The sequence below is a fragment of the Hemitrygon akajei genome, chromosome 1, assembly GCF_048418815.1.
Source record: "Hemitrygon akajei chromosome 1, sHemAka1.3, whole genome shotgun sequence".
NCBI lineage: Eukaryota > Metazoa > Chordata > Chondrichthyes > Myliobatiformes > Dasyatidae > Hemitrygon > Hemitrygon akajei.
Window position 1 is genome coordinate 163,350,751 of NC_133124.1, and position 17,079 is coordinate 163,367,829.

The 17,079-nt window shown below is 44.9% G+C and overlaps 1 long non-coding RNA gene across 1 annotated transcript in view; it reads right to left on the reverse strand.

Moving 5' to 3' along the window:
* Window positions 1-215: 215 nt before the first annotated feature.
* The window catches only part of LOC140731944 (uncharacterized), a 96,377-nt gene continuing 79,513 nt past the window's right edge, over window positions 216-17,079 (reverse strand). The window contains exons 7-8 of the long non-coding RNA XR_012099948.1: window positions 6,305-6,411; window positions 216-1,729 (exon numbers count right to left, since the gene is read on the reverse strand). This is a non-coding gene — a long non-coding RNA (uncharacterized lncRNA). The remainder of the gene's footprint in view (window positions 1,730-6,304; window positions 6,412-17,079) is intronic.

The following is a 17,079-nucleotide window of genomic DNA, read 5'->3' on the forward strand; positions in this document are numbered from 1 at the left end:
AAGGGAGAGGAGATGCTGGAGTTGTTAAAATACATTAGGACGGATAAGTCCCCGGGGACTGATGGAATATTCCCCAGGCTGCTCCACGACTTGAGGGAAGAGATTGCTGAGCCTCTGGCTAGAATCTTTATGTCCTCGTTGTCCACAGGAATGGTACTGGAGGATTGGAGGGAGGCGAATGGTGTCCCCTTGTTCAAAAAAGGTAGTAGGGATAGTCCAGGTAATTATAGACCAGTGAGCCTTACGTCTGTGGTGGGAAAGCTGTTGGAAAAGATTCTTAGAGATAGGATCTATGGGCATTTAGAGAATCATGGTCTGATCAAGGACAGTCAGCATGGCTTTGTGAAGGGCAGATCGTGCCTAACAAGCCTGATAGAGTTCTTTGAGGAGGTGACCAGGCATATAGATGAGGGTAGTGCAGTGGATGTGATCTACATGGATTTTAGTAAGGCATTTGACAAGGTTCCACACGGTAGGCTTGTTCAGGAAGTCAGAAGACATGGGATCCAGGGAAGTTTGGCCGGGTGGATTCAGAATTGGCTTGCCTGCAGAAGGCAGAGGGTCGTGGTGGAGGGATTACTTTCAGATTGGAGGGTTGTGACTAGTGGTGTCCCACAAGGATCTGTTCTGGGACCTCTACTTTTCGTGAGTTTTATTAACGACCAGGAAGTGGGGGTAGAAGGGTGAGTTGGCAAGTTTGCAGACGACACAAAGGTTGGTGGTGGTGTAGATAGTGTAGAGGATTGTCGAAAATTGCAGAGTGACATTGATAGGATGCAGAAGTGGGCTGAGAAGTGGCAGATGGAGTTCAAACTGGAGAAGTGTGAGGTGGTACACTTTGGAAGGACAAACTCCAAGGCAGAGTACAAAGTAAATGGCAGGATACTTGGTACTGTGGAGGAGCAGAGGGATCTGGGGGTACATGTCCACAGATCCCTGAAAGTTGCCTTACAGGTAGATAGGGTAGTTAAGAAAGCTTATGGGGTGTTAGCTTTCATAAGTCGAGGGATAGAGTTTAAGAGACACGATGTAATGATGCAGCTCTATAAAACTCTGGTTAGGCCACACTTGGAGTACTGTGTAAAGTTCTGGTCACCTCACTATAGGAAGGATGTGGAAGCATTGGAAAGGGTACAGAGGAGATTTACCAGGATGCTGCCTGGTTTAGAGAGTATGGATTATGATCAGAGATTAAGGGAGCTAGGGCTTAACTCCTTGGAGAGAAGGAGGCTGAGTGGAGACATGATAGAGGTGTACAAGATATTAAGAGGAATAGACAGAGTGGACAGCCAGTGCCTCTTCCCCAGGGCACCACTGCTCAGTACAAGAGGACATGGCTTTAAGGTAAGGGGAGGGAAGTTCAAGGGGGATATTAGAGGAATGTTTTTCACTCAGTATTTTCAGGAGTATTTGTGATTGCAGAATGTCCTGCCAATGTTGCAACAACTGCGATTCTTTGTCACATTTGTGACGAGTATACACTAAGATCTCAAGGACGGAAATTGACTCCTCTTATTAAGAAAGCCTTTACTGTTCTTTGGGTGGAAAATTGGTGATTCAGACAAAGCCCGGGCTCCTCACGTTGTTGCACAACATGCGCTGTCCATCGTAAAGCTTGGCTCGGAGGTGCTCGGAACTCAATTCTGTGCTGTCCTGATGATATGGCGGGAGCAGAAGGATCATGTGACAGACTGCTACGTCCGTCTGAGCAGCGTGTCTGGTGTCTCGGCTAAAAACAAAAAATCCACTGAGTGCCCCAATCTCCCTGCAGACACCCTCACACAAACACACAACCAAAACACACCCTCACACACAACCTATAACTTGTTGCCACAGATGGCTGTGGAGGCCAAGTCACTGGGTATATTTAAGGCAGAGATTGATGGATTGGTCAGGGATGAAGGGATATGGGGAGAAGGCAGGAGATTGGGGCTGAGAGGGAAAAATGGTTCAGCTATGTTGGAATGCTAGAGCAGACGTGATGGGCCAAATGGCCTAATTCTGGTTTTATATTTTATGGTCAATGTCAGGAAAGCCAAGAGCTGATTACAGACTATAGGAGGAAACCGGAGGTACATGAGCCAGTCCTCACTTGGGCATCAGAGGCAGAGGGAGTCAGTTAGGTAAAAATTCCTCGGCGTTAACATATCAGGGGATCTGTTCTGGGACCGGCATGTAAGCGTCATCACAAAGGCTCAACTTCACCTCTACTTTCTTACTTGTGTAGATTCGCAAGTAATGGGATGGGGAGACTGTGTTTGCTGGTGAGAGCAGCACTGGACGGGGGAAGGATCATCCGTTTGGTGGGGGGGAGCACCTCTGAGCCAAAGAGGGAGTGGCTGTGGGCTGGGTACAGCAACAGGTAGGCAGCAGGGCCACGAATGGTGGAGACCTCATTTAGATTCCTCCTGACCATTACTTCACATAAGCCATTGGGTGGGAGTGATACACGGTGGGGACAAGGTGTGGCCAAGAGGATTGACATGGCAAGGCAGATGTTGTCTATGGGGGAGTTTGAAAAGATGTCACCTTGTAGCTAGTCTGGCATGTGAGAACACGTGGGATTGAGGGTGAGATAAGGAAATGGACACAATATTGGCCTTGGTGGTTAAGAGTTGCGATGGGAATGGAGTTCCTCTAAAGTGGGGGCCTGTGACCAATGGTGTACTGAAGGGATTGTGCAGTGTCCCTCTTCAAATTAGTTTACCCGATCAACGAAGTTGGTGAGGTAGTGCACAGTGAAGAGGGTTATCTCAGAATACACGGAATTCCAGATGACCTGGGGAACAGGGCCAAGGGATGGCAGCTGGAGTTAAACTGGAAAACTTTGCATCTAGTGATCATTATGCCATTAATTTCAAGGCAATGCAAGAGAACACTTAAGAAAGAAACAAGGAAGGCTAAAAGAAGGCATTAACTTGCTCCAACAGACCAAGACACAGGAGAATCCTAAGGGCTTCTACAGACACAGTATGTTAAGAGCAAAAGGATTGCAAAGGACAAAATTGGTCCACTGCGAGATCACAATGGTAATCTAGGCTTGAAGCCAAAAGAAACGGGGAGATCTGAAATTGATTTTACACATCTGTATCAACTTGGGAGATGGACACAGAGTTGAAAGAAGTGAGGCTAAGCAGCAGTGAGGTCCTGGACCCTGTACAGATTACAGAGGAGGTGCTCACTCCTCACAAGGTATTCCCTCGGATCCTGTGGAATGCAAGTGCTGAAACTGCAGGGGTCCCAGTTAAATCATCCTTAATGACAGGTGAGGTACCAGATGAGTGAAGAATAGCTGATGCTGTTCTGCTGTATAAGAAAGGCTGTAAGAATGAACCAGGAAATTATAGGCCGCTGAGTCTGACATCAGTAGTGGGAAAGTTATCGGACGTTATTCTTAGGGACCAGGTATATGAGTATTTAATAGACAGGATTGATTAGGGATAGTCAGGATGGCTTTGTGTGTGGTAGGTCGTGTCTAACCAATCTTACAGAGTTTTTTGAGGAAGTTACCAGGAAAGTTGATGAAGATAAGGCAGTGGATGTTATCTACGTGGACTTCAGCAAGGCCTTTGACAAAGTCCCGCATGGGACATTGGTCAAGATGATTCCATTACTTGAGAATGAAGATGAGGTAGTAAATTGGATTATGGAAGAAGCCAGAGATTGGTAACAGATAGTTTCCTCTGTGACTAGTGGACTGCTGTAGGGATCGGTGATGTGTCTGTTGTTGTTTGTCATCTGTATCAACATTCTGAATGATAATGTGGTAAACTGGATCAGCAAATTTGCAGATGACACCAAGATTTGTGTTGTAGTGGACAGTGAGGAAGACGATCATAGCCTGCAGTGGGATCCGTACCAACTGGAAAAATGGGATGAAAAATGGCAGATGGAATTTCATGCAGACAAGTACGAGGTGTTGAATTTCGGTAGGACCAACCAGGGTACGTGTTACATTGAATGGTCGGGCACTGAGGAGTGTGGTGGAACAAAGGGGACTGGGAATGCACAACCATAATTCACTGAAAGTGTGTGTAGCAGGCAGATAGGGTCCTAAAGAAAGTATTTGGCATATTGGGCTTCATCGATCAAAATAGTGAGCACAGGAGATGGGTTGTTATGTTCAAGTTGTATGATGTTGGTGAGGCCTAATTTGGAGAACTGTGTGCAGTTTTGGTCACCTACCTACAGGAAAGATGCAAATAAGATTGAAAGTTTACAGAGAAAATTTACAGGATGTTGCCAGGACTGGAGACGTGAGTTACAAGAAAAGATTGAGTCGGTTATAACTTTATTCCTTGGAACATAAAGACTGAGGGGAGATTTGATAGATGAACACAACGTTATGAGGGGTATAGATCGGGTAAATACAAGCAGGCTTTTTCCACTGAGATTGGGTGACACGACAACTGGAGATCATGGGTTAAGGGTGAAAAGTAAAATATTTAAGGGGAACATGAGGGGAAACCACTTCACCGAGGGAGGTGAGAGTGTGGAACAAGCTGCTGGCAAAAGTGGTGAATGCGATTTTGATTTCAATGTTTACGGGCCTGTTTCTGTGCTTTAGCTTTCTATCACTCCATGATGCTAAGTGTGAGGTGTTGATTTTGGGAAGATATCCCAGGGCAGGGTGCAGACAAAAATGTCAGGGAAATGGTGTTTGTAGATCAGACAGACTTATACATAACACACAACAAAATAAACATTGACATTTGAACAAGTTCAGAATCAGATCTGGTTCATTATCACTGAGATACACATGACATTTTTTTCTGTTGAAGCAGCAACGCAGTGGAATACATAAAAAAGTACAATAAGAATTGTGTAAAAAGTAGATAGTGCAAAAAGGGAGATCATAGTGAGCTGGTGTTCATGGGTTCACGGACCATTCAGACATCTGATGAACATTAGGAAGCTGTTCTAAAACTGTTCTTTAATTTGTAGAGAAATAAACCACAGTAACAGGCTCTTCCAACCCGATGAACCTGCTCTGCTAAATCACACCCGTCGGACCAATTAACCCATTCATCTGGGTGTCTTTGGAAGGTGGGAGGAAAGCAGAAACCTGAGCACCCGTCGGATCCCGTGCGGAGACGGGGAGAACATACATCTCCTTACAGACGGTGCTGGGAATCGAACCGGTGTCCCTGGCTCTGTAATAGTGACCTGCTGCCCGTTATGCTACTGTGCTGTCCATGATGAGTGTGCGTCCTCAGGCTCTGCTACCTCCTCCCTCACAGTAGCAATGAGGAAAGGGCGTGGTGAGCAAGGCGACTTAGACCATCAGATAGAGGAACAAATTAGGCCATTCGGTTCTTCAAATCCGCTCCACCGTTTGATCATGACTGATCCATTTCCCTCTCGACTCCATTCACTTGCCTTCCTCCCGTAATCTTTTACTCCACTTTAAATACACCCAGTGGCCTCCACAGCTCCCTGTGGCAATAAATTCCACAGATTCACCACCTTCTGGCTTGAAGAAATTCCTCCCGATCTCTGTTATAAATGGACAACCCTGAGGTTGTGCCCTCTGGTCCCAGGCTCCCTCACTATAGGAAACATCCTCTCCACACCCACTCCATCTTGGCCTTCCAACATTCAATAGGATTCAGTGAGATCCTCCCCCACCTTCTATTTCCCTAAATTCCAGCAAGTGCAGGCTCAGAGCCAAACTTCCCTCATTTGAGAAGCCTTACATTGCTGGGATCAATTTCCTGAACCCCCTTTGAACCCTCCCAATATCAGCACATCCTTTCTTAGATAAGGGGAACAAAACTGCTCACAATAATCCGAATGAAGCCTCACCAGAGTCTTATAAAGCCTCAGCATTACATCCCTGCTTTAATAGTCTAGTCCTCTCGAAATGAATGCTAAAATTGCATTTGCCTTCCTTCCCACCGATTACATCTGCAAGTTAACCTTGGGAATCCTGCACAAGGACTAGCATGTCCTTTTGCACCTCATTTTTTCTCATTTTCTCTCCATTTGGAAAATTGTCATTTCTTTGCCTATTCTCAGAATCAGTCCAAGTCCTTCTGCACCCTCTCTCCTTCCACAATTCTACCTGTCCCTCCACATATCTCTGTATCATCCACAAACTTGGCCACAAAGCCAGCAATTCTGTCAGCCAAATCACTGATATACAATGTACAGAGAAGTAGTCCCAAAACTGACCCCTGAGGAACGGCAGCCAATCGGAAAAGGACCTCTTAATTCCCACTCTTTGCCCCCTTCCAATAGCCAAAGCTCTATCCATGCTCGTATTTCTCCTGAAACGCCATGCACTCTTGCTAAGCTCGCTTACCTTCATACTTCAACTTTTCCTTCCTTGTGGCTGTTGTAGTTGCCCTCTGTTGGTTTTTTCGAAAGCTTCCCAGTCCCACTTGGTGGTAAGTTTCACCTCACTAGGACCTTAAAGGAGACACATTTGCAAATTGATAGTCGACAGTGATTGGGTAATCAGGTAATGAACAGCAGCTAATAGAAAGAAGTTGGGGTCAAGCAGGCTGGAGTCTTTGGAGTTGGGAGCTGAGCGGCTCTGGTGTGAAGAGGCTGAGTAAGTGACCCAGGTGTGGGGAGGGGGAGCAGTGAGAAGTCGCAGGTAAGACCTTCCTTAAGATGCTTTATTTTGCTGTTGACCTTTGACATTGTTTCAGTGTAGACAGGAAGGTAGTGTTGGATTAGAGTAACATTGTTCTTTTTCTTCCAGTTTGCTTATAATGTTTATATAATCACCTGTATGAGTAATTGTTCATTGAGTTTTCAGTAACAGTGGTACAGGTGATTCTGTACTTTTCCAGAAGCTCCTTTGCAGTGTGTGTCATACAATTGAACCCGACCAGTTGATAGGTTATTCTGTATCACTCGAAACTCTCCAGTCTGAGCTACTTCTTGTAAAAATGATAATTTCTTTGTTCATTGTCTTTCTTTGCCTCTACCTTCCTTACAGTAGACCAAGCTGAGAACCATTATTTTGTTTTGTTATCAACACTGAATAAACAGAAGAGAGGGTCCAGAGAAAGTTCATGAGAATGAGAAATAAAAGTGTTAATATATCAGGAGCATTTGATGATTCTGGGCCTGTTCTCGCTGGAGCTTAAAAGAAAGGAGTTTTGAAAAGTATCAAAGTTTGAGATAGAGTGGACATACAGAGAACGTTTTCTACAGTGGAGTCTTCGATCAGAGGGCACAGCCTCAGAATACAAGGATGTCTTTAAGGAAAGAGATGATGAGGAATTTATTTAGGCAGAAGTTGGTGAATCTGTAGAAATTTATGGCCAAGTCATTGGGTAAACTTTAGCTGAATTTAACAGATCCTTGATTAGGAAATTACTGAAGATTACGGGGGCAGGCAGGCGAATGCAGTAGAGAGAGAAAATAAATCTGCCATCTTGGAATAGCAGAGCAGAGAGGCCTAATTCAGCTCCTCTGTTTGTGTGTTGATATATTTATTCATTTATATCTGTTGCTTTATCTATTTATGTATTGACTGAGATACAGAGCAGAAAAGGCTCTTCGAGGCGTTCGGCCCAGCAAGAATCCTAGCCCAATCACGAGACAGTTTACAATGACCAATCAACCTACCAACCGGTTCCCCTTTGGACTCTGGGTGGAAACCAGAGCACCCGGAGGAAACCCACAGGGTCACAGGACAACGTACAAGCTCCTTCCTGACAGCGGTGGGAATTGATCCTGGGTCACCTGTACTGTAAAGTGTTGTGCTAACCACCACACTATGGTGCTGTCCTCATGTCTTATGGTCTTGTCTCACGGTCTCCCCGATGACGATATCTGCAGTTGGTGCACCCAGTAGCTACTTGGGACAGTAGTTTGACAGGGGCTGGAGAACTGGAATGGGTGCTGAATGTTCCACCGTTTCAATGTTTGAGAATTGATAGAAGGAGATTAAAGGTGATTGGATCCATTGAGTGTGTATGGGTAAAACTCAAAACAATAAAGATGCAATCATTCTGATTGTATCAGGGCTTTTGTCGTGGGTGATTTCAATTGCTCCAATATACACTGCTCCTTCGTGGAAGAGATTGCTCCGTAGTGCAAGAGATCAGACAGGACAGAATTTGGTAGATGCATCCAGGAGTGTCTCTTAAAACATAGGTGAGATGAGGTGGACCTGCTGTTGAGTAATAAGCCTGGCCAGACTGACACATTCCCATGGGAGAATTGTCAGGCGAACACTAACCACAAGTTTTAAGATATCTAACGATAAGGGCAAGTACAAATCGTGCGAGAGTACTAGATTAGAGCACGGCAAATTACAAGACTATTCAGCAGGAACTAGGGATAATTAACTGGGAACAGTAGTTTTTAGACAAGTCCACATCTGACCTGTGGAGGGTGTTAAAAATCCAACTTCACAGAGTACAGGACAGGTATGCTCCATGTCAGGAGGACAGGGATGGCAAGGTCAGGGAATCTTGGATGTTGAGAGAAGTGGTGAATTTAGTCAAAAAGAAAAGGAATTGTAGGTAAGGTTTAGGAAGCCAGATTCAACCAGAGAAACTGAGAATTTTAAGGAAACCAGAAATGAACTCATGAAGGGAATTAGGACAACCAGTAGTGGCTGTGAAATGCCATTGGCAAGTAGGACTAAAGAGAATCCAGGGCACTCTACTCATACGGTCGATCAAGAGCAGAGTGTAAATGGGAGAGGGTAGGACCATTCATGGATTAAGGATGGAACCTGTATTTGGAGGTGGAGGATGTGGACAAGGTCCTAAATGAGTAATTTACATCAGTATTACCAGTGAGGATGGTGAGATCAGTGTGGACTGAGATAATTTACTAGGGCATCTCTATATATGCACTAGGAGGTAGTGTTGGGTCTTTTGAAGAACATGAAGGTGGATAAGTCCCCAGGGCCTGACATGATATACCACAAGTTAGTGAGAGAGGCAAGAGAGAAGATTGCTGTGGCTTTGATCAATATCTTCATGACCTCTCCTGCCACGGGAGTATCGAGAAGCTGTTGTTGTTCTATTTATTAAAGGGAAATTGGGACAATCCTGGAAACTATAAACCAGAGAGTCTTCAGTCGGAGGTGGGGGGATGACTGGGATTTACAAGCATTTGGCCTAATTTGGGGCAGTTAGCATGGCTTTGTGGGAGACAAATCGTGTCTTACTAACTTGAGGTGACAAGGGTGATTGAAGGTAGAGCTGTGGATATTGTCTACGTGGCTTTTCGTAATGCATTTGGCAAGATTCTTCATGGGACGTACATTCAGATGGTTGAGATGCATGGGATCCAGTCTATAGGCCATTTGGCTTCACAGCTGGCTGCTCACAGAAGAGAGAGTAGTGGTGGGAGGCCCGTGGCTCATGGTAATCTGCAGGGATCCGTCTGGGACCTACACTGTTTGTGACTTATAGAAGTGACTCGGATGAGAATATGGATGGGTGGCTTGGTAAGTATGTAGACAACATGAAGATCACTGGTGTTGTGGATAGTGTCGAAGTCTGCCAAAGGACACAGCTGGATGTCAGTTACTGATATGGGCAGAGAAATGGCGTATGGAGTTTAATTTGGTCAATAGGGAGGTAGTGCTCTTTGGGAGATGAAATTTAAAGTGGTGGTACACCATTAATGGTGAGCCCCTCAGAGATGGGAAGAGGAATCTCCTAGTCCAGGTCCGTTGCTCTCTCCACTTTCCACACGGATTGATAGGCCGGTAAAGAAGGCAAAGTAAAACAAGCTCAGTAAAATGTGTCAGTGATTGAAAACTAACGAGGAGAGTAAAGTCAGAATCAGGTTCAATATCACCGGCATGTTGTGAAATTTGTTAAGTTAGCAGCAGCAGTACAATGCATTACATGTGTAATGCCCTGGGAAAAGTTTCAATGGTTTTTTCTGTAGCTACAGTGTTTGGGTTATAGAAACGTAGAAAATAGGTGCAGGAGTAGGCCATTCGGCCCTTCGAGCCTGCACCGCCATTCAGTATGATCATGGCTGATCATCCAACTCAGAACCCTGTACCTGCTTTCTCTCCGTACCCCCTGATCCCTTTAGCCACAAGGGCCATATCTAACTTCCTCTTAAATATAGCCAATGAACCGGCCTCAACTGTTTCCTGTGGCAGAGAATTCCACACATTCACCACTCTCTGTGTGAAGAAGTTTTTCCTCATCTCGGTCCTAAAAGGCTTCCCCTTTATCCTTCAACTGTGACCCCTCGTTCTGGACTTCCCCAACATCGGAAACAATCTTCCTGCATCTAGCCTGTCCAATCCCTTTAGAATTTTATACGTTTCAATAAGATCCCCCCTCAATCTTCTAAATTCTAGTGAGTATAAGCCTAGTCGATCCAGTCTTTCTTCATATGAAAGTCCTGACATCCCAGAAATCAATCTGGTGAACCTTCTTTGTACTCCCTCTATGGCAAGAATGTCTTTCCTCAGATTAAGGGACAAAACTCTAGGTGCGGTCTCACCAAGACCTTGTACAACTGCAGTAGAACCTCCCTGCTCCTGTACTCAAATCCTTTTGCTATGAATGCCAACATACCATTTGCCTTTTTCACCGCCTGCTGTACCTGCATGCCCACCTTCAATGACTGGTGTACAATGACACCCAGGTCTCGTTGCACCTCCCCTTTTACTAATCGGCCATAATTCAGATAATAATCTGTTTTCCTGTTCTTGCAACCAAAGTGGATAACCTCACATTTATCCACATTAAATTGCATCTGCCATGAATTTGCCCACTCACCTAACCTATCCAAGTCACCCTGCATCCTCTTAGCATCCTCCTCACAGCTAACGCCGCCACCCAGCTTCCTGTCATCTGCAAACTTGGAGATGCTGCATTTAATTCCCTTGTCTAAATCATTAATATATATTGTAAACAACTGGGGTCCCAGCACTGAGCCTTGCGGTACCCCACTAGTCACTGCCTGCCATTCTGAAAAGATCCCGTTTACTCCCACTCTTTGCTTCCTGTCTGCCAACCAATTCTCTATTCACATCAATACCATACCCCCAATACCAAGTGCTTTAAGTTTGCACACTAATCTCCTGAGTGGGACCTAGTCAAAAGACTTTTGAAAATCTAAATATACCACATCCACTGGCTCTCCCCTATCCACTCTACTAGTTACATCTTCAAAAAATTCTATAAGATTCGTCAGAGATGATTTTCCTTTCACAAATCCGTGCTGACTTTGTCCGATGATTTCACCTCTTTCCAAATATGCTGTTATCACATCTTTGATAACCGACTCTAGCATTTTCCCCACCACCGATGTCACACTCACCTGTCTATAATTCTCCGGTTTTTCTCTCCCTCCTTTTTTAAAAAGTGGGGTTACATTAGCCACCCTCCAACCCTCAGGAACTAATCCAGAATCTAAGGAGTTTTGAAAAATTATCACTAATGTATCCACTATTTCTTGGGCTACTTCCTTAAGCACTCTGGGATGCAGACCATCTGGCCCTGGGGATTTATCTGCTTTTAATCCCTTCAATTTACCTAATACCACTTCCCTACCAACATGTATTTCCCTCAGTTCCTCCATCTCACTAGACCCTCGGTCCCTTACTATTTCCAGAAGATTATTTATGTCCTCCTTAGTGAAGAAAGAACCAAAGTAGTTATTCAATTGGTCTGCCATATCTTTGTTCCCTATGATCAATTCACCTGTTCCTGTTTGTAAGGGACCTACATTTGTCTTGACCAATCTTTTTCTTTTCACATATCTATAAAAGCTTTTACAGTTAGATTTATGTTCCCTGTCAGCTTTCGCTCATAATCTTTCTTCCCTTTCCTAATTAAGCCCTTGTGTCTCTCAATTTCTCCCAGTCCTCAGGTGTGCCACTTTTTTTTGCTAATTTATATGTTTCTTCTTTGGACTTGATACTATCCCTAATTTCCCTTGTCAGCCACGGGTGCACTACCTTCCCTGGTTTATTCTTTTGCGATCTTTAAATGCTCGCCATTGCATATCCACCGTCAACCCTTTAAGTATCATTTGCCAGTCTATCTTAGCTAATTCACGTCTCATACCTTCAAAGTTTCCCTTCTTTAAGTTCAGGACCTTTGTTTCTGAATTTACTATGTCACTCTCCATCTTAATGAAGAATTCCACCATATTATGGTCACTCTTACCCAAGGTGCCCTGCACGACAAGATTGCTAACTAACCCTTCCTCATTGCTCAATACCCAATCTAGAATGGCCTGCTCTCTAGTTGATTCCTTGACACGTTGTTTCAGAAAACCATCCCACATACATTCCAAGAAATCCTCTTCCTCAGCACCCTTACCAATTTGGTTCACCCAATCTATGTGTAGATTGAAGTCACCCATTATAACTACTGTTCCTTTATTGCACGCATTTCTAATTTCCTGTTTAATGCCATCCCCAACCTCACTACTACTGTTAGGTGGCCTGTACACAACTCCCACCAGCGTTTTCTGCCCCTTAGTGTTATGCAGCTCTACCCATATCGATTCCACATCCTCCAGGCTAAGGTCCTTCCTTTCTATTGTGTTAATCTCCTCTCTAACCACCAATGCTACCCCACCTCCTTTTCTTTTCTGTCTATCCCTCCTGAATATTGAATATCCCTGGATGTTGAGCTCCCATCCTTGGTCACCCTGGAGCCATATCTCTGTGATCCCAACTATATCATATTCATTAATAACTATCTGCACATTCAATTCATCCACCTTGTTACGAATGCTCCTCGCATTGACACACAAAGCCTTCAGGCTCGTTTTTACAACACTCTTAGCCCTTATACAATTATGTTGAAAAGTGGCTCTTTTTGCTTTTTGCCCTAGATTTGCCTACCTGCCACTTTTACTTTTCACCTTACTACTTTTTGCTTCTACCCTCATTTTACACCCCTCTGTCTCTCTGCACTTGTTCCCATCCCCCTGCCATATTAGTTTAAATCCTCCTGAACAGCAGTAGCAAACACTCCTCCTAGGACATTGGTTCCAGTCCAGCCCAGGTGCAGACCGTCCTGTTTATACCGGTCCCACCTCCCCTAGAACTGGTTGCAATCCCCAGAAATTTGAACCCCTCCCTTTTGCACCATTTTTCAAGCCACGTATTCATCTGAAATATCCTCCTATTTCTACTCTGACTAGCACGTGCCGCTGGTAGTAATCCAGAGATTATTACCTTTATGGTCCTACTTTTTAGTTTATCTCCAAACTCCCTAAATTCACCTTGTAGGACCTCATCCCACGACCACTGGCTGTTCACCCACCCATTCCAGAATGTCCTGCAGCCGCTCAGAGACATCCTTGACCCTTGCACCAGGGAGGCAACATACCATCCCGGCGTCTCGTTTGCGGCCGCAGAAACGCCTATCTATTCCCCTTACAATCGAATCCCCTATCACTATAGCTCTCCCATTCCTTTTCCTTCCCTCCTGTGCCACAGAGCCACTCATGGTGCCATGAACTCGGCTGCTGCTGCCTTCCCCTGATGAGACATCTGCCCCAACAGTATCCAAAACAGTATATCTGTTTAGGAGACAGAGATAACGGGGGATTTGGAATGTGTACCGTCCAATGAAGGGAGAGTTTTTTCTTGTTCTGTGCCTGAGAACGAGGTGTCTGGGTCTTTTGTTTGACGAGAGATGAAGAGAGAAGACGCCAGAAAGGAAAGGTCGTAGACAGCAGGACAGAGTGGACTTGGAGTGGAGCCAGGAGTCAACGGAGCCCGGGGAAATCGATGGAGGAGCAGCGGGAGGAAACTGTGAGCTCCAACGTGCACATTGGACTGTTTCATTAAAATGGGCCCTTTTCTTTTTGTTTTACTTTACTAACCCTTTAGTCAAATCAAGAATTAAAGAGCTAAATCATTTAGCTGCACATGGTGAACTCTGTTATTTTGTGGTACTGATTTGTAACGGGGGAACAGATCACACAAATCCACACAAACAAGAGGTTTTACACCTCAGGTTTCACACATCTGGTGGAGCAGGAGACTGTCTTCCCTAGACTAACACCGCCAGCCCAACCTGAGGGTTACACATGATAAATATCGAGAAAAATAAATACACTGATGGTTCGTCAGTGATTGAGAGGAGATTCAAAAGTTCGGTATTGACCAGGTTACGTATCACTGCAACTTGAAGGTCGCTATCTGGGAGCAGTAAAGGTGTATATATGGAACTAACAAACTTCAGTCCTGCCGGTCTGCTGAAGAGTACTCATTGGCTATGTGGTTACTGGTCCTACCCCCGTCTGTCAGGCATCTTCCCTGAGTACGAGGGGTAGTGGAAAGAGCATTGGCCCTGGAAGGGCTGCTGTTGCCTTGCCTGCACAATACTCCACGTGCGATACTTGCAATATTTAAACTTGGTGTTTAAGTTCCTTGCCATACACATCAACGATGATCTCACGTGGTCTGTACATATCGGCCGTGTGGTGAAAAATGCACAACAGCACCTCTTTCACCTCAGACGGTTGAAGAAGTTCGGTATGGGCCTCCAAGTCCTAAGAACATGCAACAGGGACACAATTGAGAGCATCCTGACTGGCTGCATCACTGCCTGGTATGGGAACTGTACCTCCCTCAATCGCAGGTCTCTGCAGAGAGTGGTGCGGGCAGCCCAGTACATCTGTAAATGTGAACTTCCCACTGTTTCAGTGACAGATGTGTAATAAGGGCCCAAAGGATCATTGCAGACCCAAGTCACCACAACTACAAACTGTTCCAGCTGCTACCATCTGGGAAGTGGTCCCGCAGCATAAAAGCCAGGACCAACAGGCTCCGGGACAGCTTCTTCCACCAGGCCATCAGACTGATTAATTCACACTGACACCATTGTATTTCTGTCCTGTTATACAGACTATTTATTACAAATGACTATACATTGCACATTTAGACAGAAATGTAATGTAAAGATTTTTACTCCTCACGTATGTGAAGGGTGTAAGAAATAAAGTCAATTCAATTCACCACCTCACCACCCTCTGGTCTGGTGGCACCAGAGATCCAAAACTGATTCTGGATGATTGCAGAGGGACTAAAGTGGGAAGGGTAGCAAGGGTGTGGGGAAGATGAAATATGAAGGTAAGCTGGCCGATAATATGCAAATTGTACTAAATGTTTTCCCCCCGGTATACATTCAATAATGGAGGCTGGTAACCAGAACACTAGAACAGATATTGGAGTGGTTGTGGGGAGAGATGTTAAGCCGAAATACAAAGACAGGAATTGAAAGACTGAGCATCTTGGGAGTAATATTGAGTTTCATCTATTTCACTGTAAGGAATATCATATCATAGGAAAGGCGGATGAACATAGAGCATGGATCAACACGTAGAATTATGTCATTGTAGCCATTAGCCGTTGGTATAAGGGGGGCAGGACTGGCAGCTCAATGCTCCAGTGTTTTGTTGTTTACAGAGGGACTAAAGTGGGAGGGGTAGCATTATTAGTGAGGGAAAATGTCATGGCAGTGCTCAGACAGGACAGACTGGGGGACTTGTCTACTGATGCTGTATGTGTGGATCCGCGGAACAAGAAAGGGATGCCTAGGGTTAATGGGATCATGGAGCAAATTTGTAGAGAGACAACTGCAAGAAAAATAAGGTTGTGATAGCAGGTGATTATTAACTTTCCAAAGATTGGCTGGGACTCTTATACTGTAGAAAGGCTGGATAGGATGGAGATTGGATGTTAGAGTCCGAGAGATAGAACAGAGTTTAGATGTGCCTGTCTGAACACAAGATAAAGATAGCAGCTTTAGGGAACCTTCGTTTTTACAAGAGATATTGAGGCCCTGAGTAAGAAAGATAGGAGGTTGATTACAGGTAGGAACGAATGAGGTAGCTCTGAAATGAAATGCAGGAAGAAATGCAGGAGAACATCAGGAGGTCTAAAAGAAGGCGTGAGGTTGCTCTAGCAGACAAGGTGAAGGAGAATCCTATGGGATTTTACAGATACGTTAAGAGCAAAAGGATTGCAAGGGACAAACACAGTATGTTGACAGGCGGACTAGGAGGAATGCCATACTATATATAGTATTAGGTAACGGACCAGGTCAGGTCACAGATCTCTCAGTGGGTGAACATCTGGGGGACAGTGATCACTGTTCCCTGGTCTTTAGCATTATCATGGAAAAGGATAGAATCAGAGAGGACAGGAAAATGTTTAAATGGGGAAGGGAAAATTATGAGGCTATAAGGCTAGAACTTGCAGGTGTGAATTGGGATGATGTTTTTGCAGGGAAATGTACTATGGACATGTAGTCGATGTTTAAGGATCTCTTGCAGGATGTTAGGGATAAATTTGTCCCAGTGAGGAAGATAGAGAATGGTAGGATGAAGGAACCATGGGTGACAAGGGAGGTGGAAACTCTAGTCAGGTAGAAGAAGGCAGCATACATGAGGTTTAGGAAGCAAGGATCAGATGAGTCTATTGAGGAATACAGGGTAGCAAGAAAGCTTAAGAAGGGGCTGAGAAGAGCAAGAAGGGGATATGAGAAGGCCGTGGCGAGTAGGGTAAAGGAAAACCCCAAGGCATTCTTCAATTATGTGAAGAACAAAAGGATGACAGAAGTGAAGGTAGGACCAATTACAGATAAAAGTGGGAAGATGTGCCTGGAGGCTGCGGAAGTGAGCGAGGTCCTCAATGAATACTTCTCTTCGGTATTCACCACTGAGAGGGAACTTGATGACGGTGAGGACAATATGATTGAGGTTGATGTTCCGGAGCATGTTGATATTAAGGGAGAGGAGGTGTTGGAGTTGTTAAAATACATTAGGATGGATAGGTCCCCGGGGCCTGACGGAATATTCCCCAGGCTGCTCCACGAGGCGAGGGAAGAGATTGCTGAGCCTCTGGCTAGGATCTTTTTGTCCTCGTTGTCCATGGGAATGGTACCGGAAGATTGGAGAGAGGCGAATGTTGGCCCCTTGTTCAAGAAAGGTAGTAGGGATAGTCCGGGTAATTATAGACCAGTGAGCCTTACGTCTGTGGTGGAAAAGCTGTTGGAAAAGATTCTTAGAGGTAGGATCTATGGGCATTTAGAGAATCATGGTCTGATCAGGGACAGCCAGCATGGCTTTGTGAAGGGCAGATCATGTCTGACAAGCCTGATA